The following is a 17,157-nucleotide window of genomic DNA, read 5'->3' on the forward strand; positions in this document are numbered from 1 at the left end:
GGTTGGGAACATGAACATCGAGAATGGGCATTTATCTAAACAACTTATGTTGTATCCTCCTGCTCTACCTTCTATTGAACATGATTTACCCATATGGTTAGAGGAGGAGGAGGAGGAGGATGAATTGTATCATACAACCCCATACCTAGTATACACTCTAGATATTGTTATAGGAGGGGGACAACTCGATGACGATTACCTTATTGACCGTATCCTTCAGAATCAACCTCCCACTCCCATACCAATTTATGAGTTGATGAATGAATCTGAGAATAGTCCTTGGACTGACTTATGCTTTGTTGACTCAAGTCCAGAACATGTCAATATTGTAGAGTTTGGCCCATCCATAACTTTAAAGATCAACCCCTCTCTCAGCCAAACAAGAAGAATATTTGTGCAATGTACTAAGGAAACACCTGGATGCTTTTGCTTGGGACTATAAGGAAATGAAAGGTGTGAATCCCTCAGTTTGTACTCATCACATTTACATCAAGGAGGGATGAAATCCTATGTGCCAACCCCAAAGAAGGATGAACCCATCCCTTAAGGACATTGTGAATGAATAATTACAAAATCTACTGGATGCAGGGTTCATATACCCCATTTTCTATAGTCAGTGGGTGTCACCTATGGTTTTAGTTCCCAAGAAGAATGGGAAGTGGAGAATCTGTGTTGATTACCCGGAACTTAACAAAGCTACGAAGAAGGACAATTTTTCTTTTCTCCTTATTAACCAAGTCCTAGATGGCCTTGCAGGGAAGAATTTTTTCTCCTTCCTGGATGGATTTAGTGAATACAACCAAATCCATATCAACCTTGAAGACTAAGATAAGACCACATTTACATGTCCTTGGGGTACCTTTGCCTACATATTTCTTCAATTCAGTTTGTGCAATGCCCCTACTACTTTCCAGAGGGTAGTTCTAAGTATTTTTGTTGAACTTGTTCATGACTCTATTGAAATATACATGAATGATTTCACTCCTTATGGATGTGACTTTTATGAAGCTCTCTCTAATATGTAAAAAGTATTGAAGAAATGTATTGAAATGAATCTCTCATTGAGCCCTGAGAAATGTGATTTCTTGATGAATGAAGGGACTCTCCTTAGCCATTCCATATCCAAGGAAGGGATACAGGTTGACTCAAACAAGATTTCCATCATCAAAATGGTTCCTACCCCTCAAAAGAAAAGAGATGTTGGGAGTTTCTTGGGATTAGTTGGGTATTATAGAAGGTTCATCAGATATTTTAGTAAAATGGCCTCACCTTTGCTTGGATAATTGGCCAAGGATTCAATTTTTTGTTGGACAAGAAACTGTCAAGAGGCCCATGAAGTGTTGAAAGAAAATTTGACCGTTGCACCCATCCTTAGGGGTCCCAACTAGGCATTACCTTTCCATATCCACATTGATGCATCAGATAAAGTTGTAGGGGTAGCCTTAGGAAATGTAGAAGATAAATTGCCTTATGCTATCTATTTCATTAGTAAGAATCTGTCTAAAGCAGAGTTCAACTACACTGTCATTGAAAAAGAACTCTTAGTTGTAGTACATTCTTTAAACAAATTCAGGCACTATATCATTGGGTATCAAACTTTTGTTCATACTGATCATGCAACCATTAAGTATTTAATGAATAAGCCTGATGTCAATGCCAAGATAATTAGATGGTTTTTATTGTTACAACAATTTGATTTGACTATTATTGAAAAACTAGGAAAAGAAAATGTGGTTGCAGATTTCCTGTCAAGACTAACCTTGCCTATAGATAATGAGGACATGGTGGATGATCAACTTCCAGATGAACACCTCTTTTCCATCTCGGTTCTCTCTCCTTGGTTTGCTGACATAGTCAACTACTTGGTTGCTGGGAGGTTCCCTCCTAATATTTCATCCAAGGAGAAAAGAAAGATTGTAAGGAAAAGTGCTCCTTTCACTTGGATTGGGGGAAATATTTTCAGATTGGGACCAGATCAGATCTTGAGGATATGTGTAAGGAAAGAAGAAGTCTTTGGCATCCTCTCAGCATGCCATGATGGACCTTGTGGGGGTCATTTTGCTGCTAAGAGGACAAACTTTAAAGTTTTACATGTTGGTTACTATTGGCCCACTCTACATCAAGATGCAAGGAGATACACCACCAAATGTGATTAGTGCCAAAGGATGGGAAAACCCAAACCCAAGGATGAAATGCCCTTACAACCTCAAGTGGCCTTAGAGTCATTTGACAATTGGGGCATGGATTTCATTGGGCCAATTGATCCACCATTGAGACAAAAGAAGTACATCATTATGTGCATTGATTATATGATAAAGTGGGTTGATACAAAGGTAGTTAAAGTAGCAACTAAGTAGAAAGTGGCTGAGTTTTTAGGAGAAAACATCTTCTACAAGTTTGGGTATCCAAAGGAGGGAATCACTGATCAAGGAGCACAATTAACATCAAATCTGATTGAATATCTCATGAGACAACACTATATCAAGCACATGACATCCACTTCCTATCACCCTCAAGCAAATTGGGGGGGGGGGGGGGGGGGGTGGAAGTCACCAATAGAGCATTGGAGAACATTCTTACAAAGGTTGTTAGCAGCAACAGAAAGGATTGGGAAAACAGACTTGTGGAAGCTACTTGGGCCTACAACACCACTTGGAAGACCACCACTAGATTCACTCCCTTTGAGTTGGTCTATGGGAAGAAGGCCCTATTATCTATTGAATTTGAGTACAATACCTTGAGGATGGAAACTCAGTTAGACTTGGATCTCACTTTAGCACAACAGGAAAGGTTGCTCCAACTGAATGGTCTAGATGAATTCAGAATGAAATATCTCCTACACACTAAGGTAATCCAACTATAGAGGAAGATTTGGCATGACAAACACATCAAAGAAAGGACTTTCCAAGAAGGAGATTGGGCCATGTTATATGATTCCAGATTTAAGGATTTCAAGGGGAAGTTGATGACAAGATGGTTGGGTCCCTATCTAGTAGAGAAGTGTCATGAGAATGGGTCTGTCCAAATCAGAACCATTGATGAGGAAGGGATTCCTTTACTTGTCAATGGTCATAGGTTGAAATTGTATAAGAAACCTCTATCCAAGGAAGAATTTTTCAGTTTAGTCAGCAGAGAGTTAAATGTGATTGGGAGGCTCATAGCCCTTAATCCACCAAAATTCTTAAAAAAAAGAAAAAATAATAAGAGGGCCTAGATGAAAACCTCCATGAGGCATTTGAGGCCCACTCCTAAGTTGAAAACCTATCTGAGGCAACCCAGGAGAAAAAAAAAGAAAAGAAAAATAAAAGATCCCCAAGTGAAAACCTCTTTGAGGCAACCCAGGAGCAAAAAAAAAGAAAAGAAAAATAAAAGATCCCTAGGTGAAAACCTCCTCTGAGGTGCCTAGGGCAGGCATGCAGGTTGAAAACCTCTACAAAAGTAGATTGCTTGTCTAAAAAAAGGAGAAAAAAACAAAAGAGAAAAGAGAAACACATGGAAAGAGATCTTACACCATATCTGCTGATCAGGTGCTCAGTATTTAGCTCAAAAATCAAAGTTCTCATATTGGCTCAAAAATTGTACAATGCGTATGTCTCGTCAAGACGATCACAAAGCAATTTATTTCATTGAAAATGGAGTCCGGATGAAGGAGAAAAGGCATGTTGTTCATTTTCCTAAACTACTAAAAAAATGCAGAATAGGACAAAATGATGACATGGCAGTGTAGTCAGCAAGGGGAATCTTCTTGAGTTTTCACCTAATGGGGCTGTGACAAGTGTCACCTTCGGATTCGACAGTTTGATTGTGTGAAGGTGAAATTGCCTAAGTCGTCCTAAGGTGGAATTTGAAATTTTTCTAGTTATCTAAATATTATTATATATATATATATATCTATATAAAGGGGAATCTTCTTGAGTTTTCACCTAATGGGGCTGTGACAAGTGTCACCTTCGGATTCGACAGTTTGATTGTGTGAAGGTGAAATTGCCTAAGTCGTCCTAAGGTGGAATTTGAATTTTTTCTAGTTATCTAAATATTATTATATATATATATATCTATATATATATATATATCTATATATATATATATATATATATATATATATATATATATATATATATATATATATATATATATATAGATATATATATATTCAAATTAAATTTGCATATTCAAAGTCTGAATTATATTAAGGTTCAATTAAATGTCATATGGTCAATGTAAAAGCCCGAACTATATTGTATGGGCAATGATTTAATTGGGCGGCAAAATATATATGGGATGGGCAGAGAGCAGGTTTGAACTCGTGACCTCCCCCCTTCCAAATTTTATGCCTTACCATTCAACCACCGGTTGATACCTTGAAAACAATGCCCCAAAAATGGTATTTATTGCATACAGTGTCGACGGCAAGGGAAGGAGGGGAGCCATCCCTACGTGCCAGCCCCCACCCCATGCGACCACGTGCCCGAACCAAAGGCTGGGACCAGCACTAAGTGTTCCCTTAATCCCACAATGATAATTAAACCTGTTTTTTATTAATTAAATGGAGTTTAAGTTGGCGGCGATTTTTGCGGAGTGCCAAATTCGACGGAATTGCCAGTTTTGGCAGTGCTAATTGGAGTCTCCTCCAAAATTAGCAGGGTTTCCTAAGGGAAAATTAAATGAAGCATATCTTGCTCAATTTTTGATCAATTTTGGAAAATGAATAATCAATTTTAGATGATTTCAACCTTATGAAGACATTGGTATAAATTTCATAGGAAATATAATACTTCTACAGGTTATTTTTGCACAGGGAAGTTCAGGGAAGCCTAGAGCCACCAGTGAAGGGGGTCATACCCAAAGTAGCCAGAGTTAGTTTTCAGAAATCCAATAGTCATTTTTGGCTAATTTTGACATTTTGAACACATTGGTGCAAGTATCAGGAGCCATAGATCTTTGTAAACAACATTTTTTCCACATTGAGCTAATACAGAGGCCCAAGCCATGGAAGCTGGACCAAAGAGATGTAGCTCAGGAGGGGTGAACTCTTTCATCAAAACATTATGTTAATGTGTCTTCCTCAGGAAGGAATTCCACTAGCAGCATCAACTTGGACATCAAGGAGGCACCTACGCACACACAACAAAGTTATCAGTCATGGTATCATCAAGTTATGAAGACATGCACAAGAAACAAGCAAAAGAGTCAACTCCCTCTGAGATCATGATGTTATATGGACCAGATCCAACATGCAACCATCCCCAATAATTCGATCCATAGGTAGGCTCAGGTATGGAAACCCTCATCTCTTCCCTATGCATAAAATGACTAAAATGTGCAATGGTTGAGAAAGGAGTTTTAATAGGATGGAGGTGGCCAATAAACTTGGCCACCCTCGGTTAGTGAACTTAAGTTTGTATTAGTCACCCATGCAATGTGGAGATGTCAACTCAAAGTGAGGTGGTGTTCACGAAGAGTGGGGTGATAATCACGAGGAGATAGGAAATGATTATAAGGAGTGGGGACAACGGTCCAAAAAAGGAAACTCGTGTATATGCCATGTCACCAAAGTACTTCGAGATTTTACCCCAAAGATAATATTATGTATTGGGACCGACTTCATTTGCACCATCGCTCATTCCAAAAATAGGTAGAGGAAGGACGCGAAATTGTATCAGACCACCTAGAGTTCCACCGAGAATTCTTGAACCATGTCTACAGGTGCTACAAGAGGAAGCTATAGGTAGGTCTGAGATGCTACAGGAGGACCAAGAAGGAGCTACAGGAGAAAATTGAAAGGTGAAAAAGGAGCCACAGTGGCTCGAAATTGTCTCAAAACCATCATACACACACATAGATGTTTTGACAAGAAGTGACATACTCCTTCCTTGTTTTTACATCTATTTACCTTAGAAGCATGCTTGAAATTGATAGCCTGTACTAGTCAATTAAGCAGTAGGAGGTATTTTTGGAATTTTTGTGGTTAGAAGCAGAGAAAAAGAGTTTGGTTGATATCAATTCTAGCATCCTTCTCCCTCAATGATACCAAGAAATTTAACACTAATTCACCACTAAGATTTTTTTTTTTTTGAATTCCACACCTCAGTGGCACCAAGGAGGGACAATAGAAGAAATGGGGGGAGGATTTAACATAAGAGAACCCTCAGACACCAAGTGGATTCACCAACACCCTCATGTAGTGGACATCTTCAGAAGACACCAATGGTTGGGTTTCTTTGAGTTGTTAAAGCTGTATGATGATGATCTCACTCATGAATTTTCCATGTCATTACATTCTCAAGGAGAAGACAGTGCCACTACTATTATCAGATGCTTTTCCATCTCTTTAAGTCCTGAAACCATAAGAAGAGTGACCACCTTACCCCTAGGAATTCGGTGGAGCAAAGAAGACAAGGCAATGAGTGTCACAACTAGGAAAAATTTCTTCATTTTGAAAGAGAAGCTTGTAGAAGATAAGAATAGAGTAAGAAGAGAACGCCTACCTTACCCTTGGGATGAGATATCTTACCATATCCTCAAGTATATATCTTGTGAAGGGATATTGAGTGTACTTTATGCCTACCACTTCAGATTGCTCCATGAGTTGAGATTCAAGGTAGAATTTCCTCTCCCTCAAAGACTTAGTGTTCCCCATTTCCTCCTATAGTCAATCATGGAGATGAGTCAGAAGGTGAGGGAAGGAAAGCACCAACACTTAGCTCACCATGGCCTCATAAAGTTAATTGTGATGGATTCTTTGAGCCACTTAAGGATTCATATCTTATGGACTAACTTTGTGGAGATGGACAAGAAAACTTTTATAGAAATCTAAGCCATCACACTTAGAGAAACACAGCCTCTAGCACTGGAAGTAAAGAAGGAAAAACAAAGGAAGAAGAAGGAGAAAAAAAAGAGGAAGAGGAGGTAGAAAAAACATAAGAAGAGGAAATCAAAATAGAGGAAGAGGAGGCAACAGAGACAGAGAAAGGAGAATTAGAAATTAAAGTAGAAGCAAAAATTAAAGGAGAAGCAGAAATTAAAGAAGAAGAGGAGAAGAAACAAGTAGAAGGAATAATAATCCCTAAGGATACTTCTAAACCCCAAGAAGCAAAGAAACAACCACATCAAACAAGTCTATCTTGAGGGGATACTGAACAAGAAGTAATTGCAACATTGGCTACATTGGGCACTCCTGTCAAGCCCAAGAGGAGGCAACTAAGAAAAAGTCCCCTATATTTCAAAACCCAGAAGAACACTAGAATTAGATAGGGGAAACCACAAAATTCCATAAGGGTCCCTATCATTATTGATGAATCGGTAAGTAAAAAGGAATAAGTAGCAACCAGTGAGGGAAATATTGAGGAGGTCACTTCTCCTAAAACCAAAACCATGTCACTTGTAGCATCTATGGGTAGGACCACCACTAGATCAGTGATCTTCAAGAAACCCAAGGCATAAGTTTCTTTTGAGCAAGCAAAAGAAAAGAAGCTACATGAGAGACAAGTTTTTCTATAGGAGAGGCAGAGTTTGCTATAGGAGGAACATGGGAATCTGCAAGAGAAGAAAAACGAGCTACAGAAAAAAAAAAGCAACCACCTCAAAGTTAGTTGGAAAGGACCTCCAAGAGCTCCAACAGCATGATCCATATCCTAGCTTAGGGTCCTTCTACAAATTTATTGAAGGATGAAGGATCATCCTTGAAAAAACTGTGGTCCCACTCCTCTATGAATCGGAGATAGAGAGAGGCAGAACCCAAAGGTGGATGAAAATTTTCAAATCCAAGAATGTGGAAGATGTGGGCCTCATGGAGGAGAAAGTTATTGAAATGGGTAAGGAATTGAGTTATTTGAGACTAAGGGAGTCTATTATGAAGGATCAACTACATGCAAAAAACACAAGGTTGAGAGAGAGGTTGCATGAGAAAGAAACACAACTTGCCACCATGGCAAGTCTCTCTATGGAAGCCCTGCAATGCAGGAAACCATCAAAATCTTATGCTCTCTTCCTCAAATAACAATGGATGTAGTTCCAAATAAAAAATCTAGCACAATATGGGTCTCTTCCTTTTCAGGACTATAGGCAGTTTATTGAGTTTTGCAAACAAACTAGTATGGAAGATAGGGCAAAGTTCGTTGAATTTTACATGCACAATTTCACTTTAAAAAATATTAATTTTTTGGATCCCAATTCCAGATTGTGAGACATGCAACTAATGGCTTTAGCATCTTGGTTGACTCGTGAGGAGACAAGGGCTAAGGAGTTGAAAAAGGTAATGACAAAAGAGGAGAAGGAGTCCTTGTATATCAAAGCAGAGCTAGTGATCCCTAAGGTTGGCATCAACAATCATAACATCATCTCCTTTGATGCTACTTTAGCACCCAAATACACGGAAACCTCAGAGCAAGCCATTATGCACTTTGAAGACACCTTTATAATGTTGGGAACAAAATGTCTGCAAGCTTTCCAAAGAAGATGGGCACGCCTTACCCATAGTCTACGAGTTAGAGAATATCACTCTCCTGAAAGGATAAGGAATGCCTTGGAGATAACACTATTGTACAAGAGAATCCTGCAGAGGATGAAGATCAAATGGATATGAATCAAACTCATTCCACCCTTGCTGTTAGGCTTATAAGAAGGAAGAGACCAAACAGAATAGCAGAAGGAATCGATTGAGATAGAAATAAATGCAAGTTTTTACACACAATAAGTCACACCATCGGAGGTGCCTTGGGATGTCATAGAGGCCACCAAGGCCATGAAAGAGCTTCACATGGATGACTAAGTTTCCCAGAGGATGAACGACACCTTCACCAGGGGGGTGATGATGAGTCCCATCAATAGGTATATCTTGAAGATCATCATTCCATCCTCCAGCCTTAAAACTATCATTTTCTCACATTAATTCACATTTTTGGTTATAATATGCTTAGTAAGAAGAGTAAAAGGTGTTTGTCATAGTATGTGGCCTAATGTGGTTTAATTGCAGGAAAAAGAATCATTTTTTAGGCATTTACTATGCAGGGGCTTGATGGAGACAACCAGGAGAGAATCTAGGGGGTTTGTCCACCTCCTTAACTCCCTAACTCGGCTTGGGATCACAACATCCTCTCTCACCAGTTCAAATTCATTAACAACCGAGTAACTCCTAGTATAAGTGAAGCTCAAGAGGGACCATATCCACCATTTCCGAGATCAAGGAAGGAATCACTCCTATTTTCAAGGGAGATTCTATCATCTACCCTTTTATATAAATAAACAAGATGAAAATCTCATTAGGATTCAAAGTTTTGATTCAGCTAGGTGTAGCTATTGAGCTCAGAGCTTGACATTGTTATTTTTACTTTCATGTGATGTATGAGACTTTTACTTTCTGATAATGAGAAGTTGGTTATTCAGCTACATCTGAGTTAGTTTTAGAGGGCTGAGACCCTTGGGTTTGGGCCCAACCTAGAGGCTTTGGTCCCTCTTTTGTACTTTTTTTTTGTTCTTAGTTCCAATCATTTCATAGATTTCTTTCATTACAATAGAGGTTAAGCTATAAAAACCTGTGATTGCAAGCTTCTACATCACCTCTCTTATGGGAGAATGGTTGGAAGGATTCACAATCTCAACCCAAAAACATTGTGTTTATGATTTCTTGGAAATAGATAGATGTTAGTTGTCCTTCTTCATATTTAATTTTTGTAACTTAGGAGTCAGTTCAGTGGTCAGAGTAGTGTTATGGCATGAAATAGATGTTATTAAAATTCAACTCATCTTTTCAATAATTGTTTATATCATTGTGTTAATGATCAATGGATGTATGTATGTGGCTAGTTATAGGGTTGTGTTTATTTGTAGGGGAAGACATCTCTTTCACCTCGATTTTGGACTTCTCCATCTTCTTTTTCCATACCTCAATTCTATCTCCAAAACTATGTTTCCATAATCACTTTGCCTAGGAAATTTAGGACATCATGAGCATTCATCCTATTGAAAGACATACATCTGAGAGGTCCTGGGCTTGGCTAGGAGGCTTCCCAAAACTTCCTTCACTCTCTCCAACCTTCATCTACCTCTTCATTCACTCAAGACATCATCTCCACCCTAAAAATGCTCTCAGAATCCCTCCTATAGCATTATAGGTCCTCTTGTAGCAATATAAGACCTCTTGTAGCAACACCTGTAGCAGATTTTCTCCCCATTTCAACCTTAGCTCAATCAAGATGAATAATGACCCCAAGTTGTGATTTGATGATCAAGAGAAGCTCCTAGACCACTCCAACAATTCCTTTTCCTCACTGCAAAACATAGTAGAATTAGTGTTTTTCAATCACAAGCATGATGCAAATTAGATTTCTGATTTTAAAGCAAGTGTAAAATAGATAGATGATACATGAAATTATGTTGTTGGTTTGATGAATTATGCAAGATAGAGTAGATTTCATTCTGCAGGTAGATTAGCCAATTTTCTTTCATGAAATGATTAATTAGCATCTACAAGTTGAGCAAATGGCATCTCCACTTTCATAACTAGAATCAATTTTCAATTATGCTTTCATCAGCAAGCTTTAACCATAGTTCAGTACGATGGACGGTCTTTGAACACCTTGACCTAATGTCATGACTAAGGGTGGAATGAGTAGAATCTAACCTATTGTGCACATAGCACTGTCACCTCTAAGTTTGTAGGAACCCCGAGTTAATAATTTGAGTTGAGGAGCCCTTGGGAGTTGCAACATTCTTGGTGAAATACCAGGTCTCACCACCACCCAAACAACAATACTTCCTTCTTTAAATCAGTATGCTTCTCTTCTTTGGATCAAAATTTTAACAGAGTTATCTTCCTTCCCAAGTATGCGAGCTTTCCAAACAAAGAATTAATGCCCAAGTAAGAAAAAACAAACTTTTCTTCCTTTCCTCGCTATCCTTCTCTTCTTTCTCACTCTAAATTTTTCTCAAACTTATTTAAGCATGTGAATTGCTTATGTATCTCTAATGAGGTTTAATACCTCTCTTTTATATAGTATTTTGGTGAAGTCCAAGGGCCTCTTGTGGGGATGGCCTGATCGACTAGCCAGCCCATAACTTGGTAGCTTCTAGCTCACTTTTTTACATTTAAAATATTTCTTTTACATGAATTCAAGAGCCCTTCATGGAAATTAACATAATGATCTTGAATTTGACCTTGTCACAACCCTATAGCACACAAATGGGTGCTAAACCTAAGACAAAATAATTAATGGGCAAGAAACCCATTCTTGAATAAATAATTTTCTTTTGCAAAAATACAATTTTCTTTTATTTTTCTTTTGACAAGTACATTGATTACATCAATTCATGGTACATAGACAATTATGAAGACTGAAGACGAGTAAGTATTCACTGACAATTCCTAACATTTCCACTCATGGATTTGGCAGTCTACATCCACCATCATTTGAGATTAATAATAGGCCTGAGACCTCTCATGTGGCACTTAATGTGGATGTTTTTGTGGGTATGGGTGTCCATAACATGACATGTAGCACTATCCCAATGGAAGGTGGGTCAAACTCTACATTTGGAACTCTTCGTCCTTTCCCTCCATTGGAGTGGGATTAAGGATTGAGGAGCATAGAGGTTCATTACCTATTCCAAAACCAAGCCACAATAGTCATTGGTATAGGACAAGGCTCATCAAATCCCATGGGAATAATATTGCTCTTGTGGTAGGAAAGGACATTTCTCTTTATCAAGTTGAGGAATTTCTCAACAAAACATTAGTCAATAAGTTCTTCAATTGATGTGTTAATATAGGTCATTTTTCTTTGTGTATGCAATAATTTGGGTTTCCTTTTCTCATGTATAGTGCCATTAGTCATTTCACGTTGAGAGGATGGCATGGTTTTATCCTTTGGTATGAGGAGGGAGCATGGAAGATATTGGCATAAATGTGGTTATTAATGAATCATTGTTTTCTCTCCCAGATCCGGGTGGCATTACTAACTCCACAGTTCTCCATGCAAGAAGTTAATGCCCAGTACTGCCAGCTGCAGAGCAGCGTGGCCTCCTGGGACGTAACCTCATGCGAGCAGGGAAAGGGTATTAATGTGAGATTGGAAGGCGGATTTGCATTTATGTTATGCGTCAATCGACGCAACATTCCTTCTGATATAATCATGCCGATCCACTGTTCTCTCACCAAGCCTTGTGCTCAGTTGCGTGGTAATAGAACCTGGTTTACGGAGGCTGAGGGTGATGGATTAACTTTGGTTCACTGCCGCGGGCTCCAAGCCATCTCTCTCAAGGGTAATTTCTCCCCTGTTCTGGATTCTTGCTCTCTGTTGTTGTCTGCAATTTTAGTGATTGTTTATAAGCTCTATCATATTGTGGTGTCAGACGCAAGCTCCGTTGGGCATCCCTCTTGCCTCATTCGACTTCGTCCTATTGGTCATCCCGTCCATAACCCATTTGTGTCCTACCTCCTGTCCGTCATCATGGTTCGCTCGGGCAAGAGGCAGCGTTCAGGAGGGCGTCGTGATAGCCGTTTGCATCCTCCAGTCGATCATGCCATGGAAACAGCGCCAGAACCTTTCAATCCCTCCCCCGTCCATGAAGCTGGGCCCTCTGTTGGTTCTGGACGTAAACCTATTCCGAACAGTGCTTTCCAAACAATGCACTTTAAATTCCAAAGTAATCTGCACAGGCCCCTGGTCACTGCCCACATCACCCTTATACTCTCGGAAGAGGAAAACCTTGTCTCCCCTTTGGCCTGCATCGCCCCTGATCCTTCTCCAAGTAGTGAGAATTCCTCGGACAAAGACAGCATGGAGAATTGGGAAAAAGAGAAAGCTGAACAGGAGGCTTTTCTCAAAAATCTTCCTCCCCCTGAAGATACAGGACCTGCAGCTGAGGACAGAACTCATGGCGAGGCGGATCATACCATAGCAATCCCTGATAGCGATTTAAGCGGTAATGAAGGTCTGAAGACTGGTGACACAGGTCGGGACGAGAAGAAGGACCATGGCCCAGCAACGGAGAAGTAACGCCACTTGGGACTGTCTCTTTTTGTTTCGACTTCTGTCTCAGGCTTGTGGTCAAGTTTCTATGCAAATGTCCTAATGTTTTTTGGCTCCCAGATGGATATTTGATGACTTTTTATGTGCTGGGTTGCAATGTTTTTTGTGTTTCTGTGCTGGCTCAGTTCTCATTCTCGGCAACACATGTCTTTTTCTATGTCTGATATCTGGTTTCTTGCACTGTGTAACTGGTTTCCCCAGCTTATGTCTGTAATGGGGCAGTTCTGTTCTGTCGAGTGCTGTCATGCCTCGATAATATGTAAAATCGTTTTGCCTTTCAGTTAATAGAAGTTAGTATTTGCAAAGAAAAAAAAAATGAATCATTGTTTTCTTGGGCTTATACTATGACACCTTTTTTGATGTATGGATACGTATAAATCATATAATGTTTTGATTTGGGTAAAATTGCCCAATATCCCACTTGAACTTTGGAATAATGTAGGTATTAAAGCCATAGGATATGCAATTAGACCCTATATTATAGGTGATAGAAAATAACTTGTGGTTAATGTCCTAGATTCTAGTTGATATCAATGCTAAGTAGGGTTTATATAAATCAATCCAAAATGTTAGTGGTGATATTTCCTGTACTCATATTCTTAACTATATGGATGTGTCTTTTTTTGTTCTAGATGCCATGTAGTGGTCCACTTAATGGTGGATTTGATCCGGATTTAAATAGGAACGCAACAAAATAAAGATATAACCATAAATACAGAGATGCAGCCGAAATAATACTTCATTTCATTAATGTAAAATATTGAAATATGCTTACAAACAGAAATGGAAATAAACTAGCTCGAGTGATGGTAGCTTATCTCTGAGGAGAGATGTGGCAGCTACATGCCTCTGAACTGTCTTCCAATGAGGCTCGAAGGCCTATTTATTGTTGAGAAACAATGGAAAACCCTAAACATCCAAAAACCTAACCCTAGGAGATGAAGTTCCAAGCTATGGGCCCTATTTGGGTAAATTGGTACATCAACTTCTTGGGGTCGTAACTTTGGCATATGATCTTCGTTTGACACACACAATACCTCATTAGAAAGATCTATTCGAGGACTACAACTTTTGAGGGAGGAGCATCAATCCATGGCCCCATGTTGCTCCTAGTTTTCCCAAAAAAACGTCGTTTAGGGTCTCAAAACGGCTTCAGAAGTTCAGGACCCAAAAAACTACTAAAAATAGTAAACTATGCTACAATTAAGGAAACTGAAAAAATGAAAGAAACAATGGTGGGGATCCAAGTGGAATTGGCGGGTGGCCACCAATATCCACCTGGATCATTCCTCTCCCCTTAGGAAGCAATGGTCCACATTGCATTGAGTTCCTCCATGAGATGAGGGAACATTTGTTGAACTTGGTCCCTGGTGGGCCACTTGCCCTAGTGAAGGAGTTGGCCTGCTTTGACAACTTGATACAGTTGGATCTTCTACTGGTGAGTGTGCTTGATCTACATGTCCATGATCTGATCAGTTGCAACTTGTTCCATGCAAATCAGGATTTAACCCTGTTGGTGTGAGTTGTTATGCAATGTCGCATGTTTCTAGTAATGGTGGAAAGTATGGTTGAAGGCGGTCCACATTGAACACTGGGTGCAGGCCAAGGAATGGGGGAATGTTGAGCTTAAATGCATTGTCTCCCAAAACCTTGGTAATGGTGTAAGGACCATATCAGAGTGGTTTGAGTTTCTGATAGGCTTCGGTAAGGCGTTCCTTTTGCAAATGCAACTAGACTTTGTCACCCACCTAAAAAGGGCTATGGCCACTCGAGCTGTGGAGAGCCCAGTTATAGTTGTGTTGAACATAGGGGAGGCTCTCCTCCCATGTGCGTGGATGCTTTGAGTTGTACATGCGCAGAATGTGTATGATCATCCTCTTGACAACCTCTGTCTGGCCATCAGTTTGGGGATGAAAGGTTGTGGACTTAGTGAGTTTGGTGTCCAGCATCGACCAGAGACTGGACCAAAATGTACTGAGGAACCTGCTATCCTGATCTAAGATGATAGACTGTGGGATCCCAAAGTGTACCCATAATCATTCAAAGAAGAGTTTAGCAGTGGCTTATGTTGTGATATTCTTCTTACAGGCCACCATAATGGCCATCTTCGAGAACCTGTCCACGACCACAAAAACACAATAGTTTCCATGCTTAGTAGAAGGAAAGCCCGACATGTAATCCATGGAGATGGATTCCCAAGTTCAACTAGGGGTAGGTGGCGGAGTGTGTGGTATATGTGGCCGAATTCTAGGTCGCTTTTGTAGAGAAGTGGCCAATCAGAAGTCTCGTGCCCACAAGAGTTGAGTACGGTGGTTAACGCCATGATCGGTGGTCGATTGAGGCAATCTGCAACATTATTGGTGTTGCCCTTCTTATACTTGATATTCAAATGGAACTGTTGCAGGTATGTGGACCACTTCTGATGGCGATCATTCTGCAACTTCCCTTGCATCGGTATGAACTGCAGGGATCGGTGGTCTGTGTGGATGATTGTTTCCTTCCCCAAAATGTAATGTTTCCATTGTCAGCAGGCCTACACAATGGAATACATCTCTTTGTCATAAGTGGGATACTTCCAGACTATGTCTAAAAGTGTCTCACTGTGATATGCCACTGGATGCCCGTGTTGAGTAAGGACTGCCCCAATAGCATAGTCAAAGGCATCTGTCTTGATCTCAAATGGTTGTTGCAAGTCTGGTAATGCGAGCACTGGTGTCGATCAGAGGCAATGTTTCAACTCTGTGAATGCCTTTTGTTGAGATTCAGACCTAAAGAATTTTGCTTTCACTCCTCCCTTGGTGACTTGACTCAAAGGTCAAGTGATATGAGAAAATCCCAACACGAACCTGCAGTAGAAGTTGGCAAGACCCAGAAAGCTGCGGAGCTCTATCAAGGTGGTTGGAGATGGCCAATCCCGAATGACTTGGATCTTGGCTGGATCCACATGCACCCCCTCGTTCATCAATAATGTATCCCAGATACTGAACTTGGGTCATGCTAAAAGTGCATTTCTCCAAATTGGCACATAACTTGTGTTGCCGCAGTGATTGGAGAACCTGTCGAATGTGGTGGACGTGCTCTTCCCAACTTAGGATGAAGATCAAGATGTCATCCAAGTATTCCACTACAAATGAGTTGGTGAATGGCCACAAGATGTCATCCATTAGCTTCATGAAGGTTGCAGGAGCATTCGTCAACCCGAAAGGCATAACCAACCATTCGAAAAGGCCCTCCTTAGCTTTGAAGGCAGTCTTCCACACATCGGAGGGTTCGATTGGTACCTGGTGATATCCTAACTTCAAATCGATCTTGCTGAAATATTTTGCCCCATTTAGTTGGTCCAGAAGATCATCAATCTGTGGGATCGGATACCTATTATAGACAGTGATCTTTTTCAGTGCCTGATAATCAATACAGAGTCTCCAAGTCCCATCCTTCTTCTGTACCAACACGATAAGGATCCCACAGGGCGATGAACTCATTTGGATACAACCTTTCTGTAGCAGCTCCTGGATCTACCTCTTGATTTCATCGTTCTACACAATGGAGTGTCGATAGATTGGTCCATTGGGCAGCGGTGCACCTCGGGTCAAATTGATGGAGTGCTTGACCTAACAGTGCAGAGGAACCCCTACGAGGGAGGTGAAGATTTCCTCAGACTCCTCCACGACCTTATCTATTTGTAGTTGTCATGCAGAGGGGCCTTGTCTGGAGGTCATGACCACTGTATTCTTCTTTCCTTGAGGGCGTATCATCAAGAAAACAAATTTCCCGGTTTTGGAAATGAGCTTACTACATTGTTTTGTAGTAACCAAAGAGATGGCGATAGGCGATGCTACCTCCGGTATCCTGTATAACTTATTTTCCAAAGTAACAATAACAGCACGAGGCCTTGACTCATACATAGCATGTCACTTCCACAAGTATGGTTGGCCTAATAATACATCACAAAAATCAAGGGGAGCAATGTCACACAATACCTCATCCGTGAAGGGCTTGATGTTGTATGGAAGGCGACACTACTGACTCACACAAAGATCCCATCCTTGGTGAAGCCACTCGATGGTGTATAGTTATGGATGTGTTGTGGTCGATAAGTCCATTCACTTCACGACCTCTGCCGAAATGA

This window comes from Pinus tabuliformis, chromosome Q (assembly GCF_031772625.1).
Source record: "Pinus tabuliformis cultivar Carrire ecotype Pingquan chromosome Q, CPIR1, whole genome shotgun sequence".
Classification (NCBI taxonomy): Eukaryota; Viridiplantae; Streptophyta; class Pinopsida; order Pinales; family Pinaceae; genus Pinus; species Pinus tabuliformis.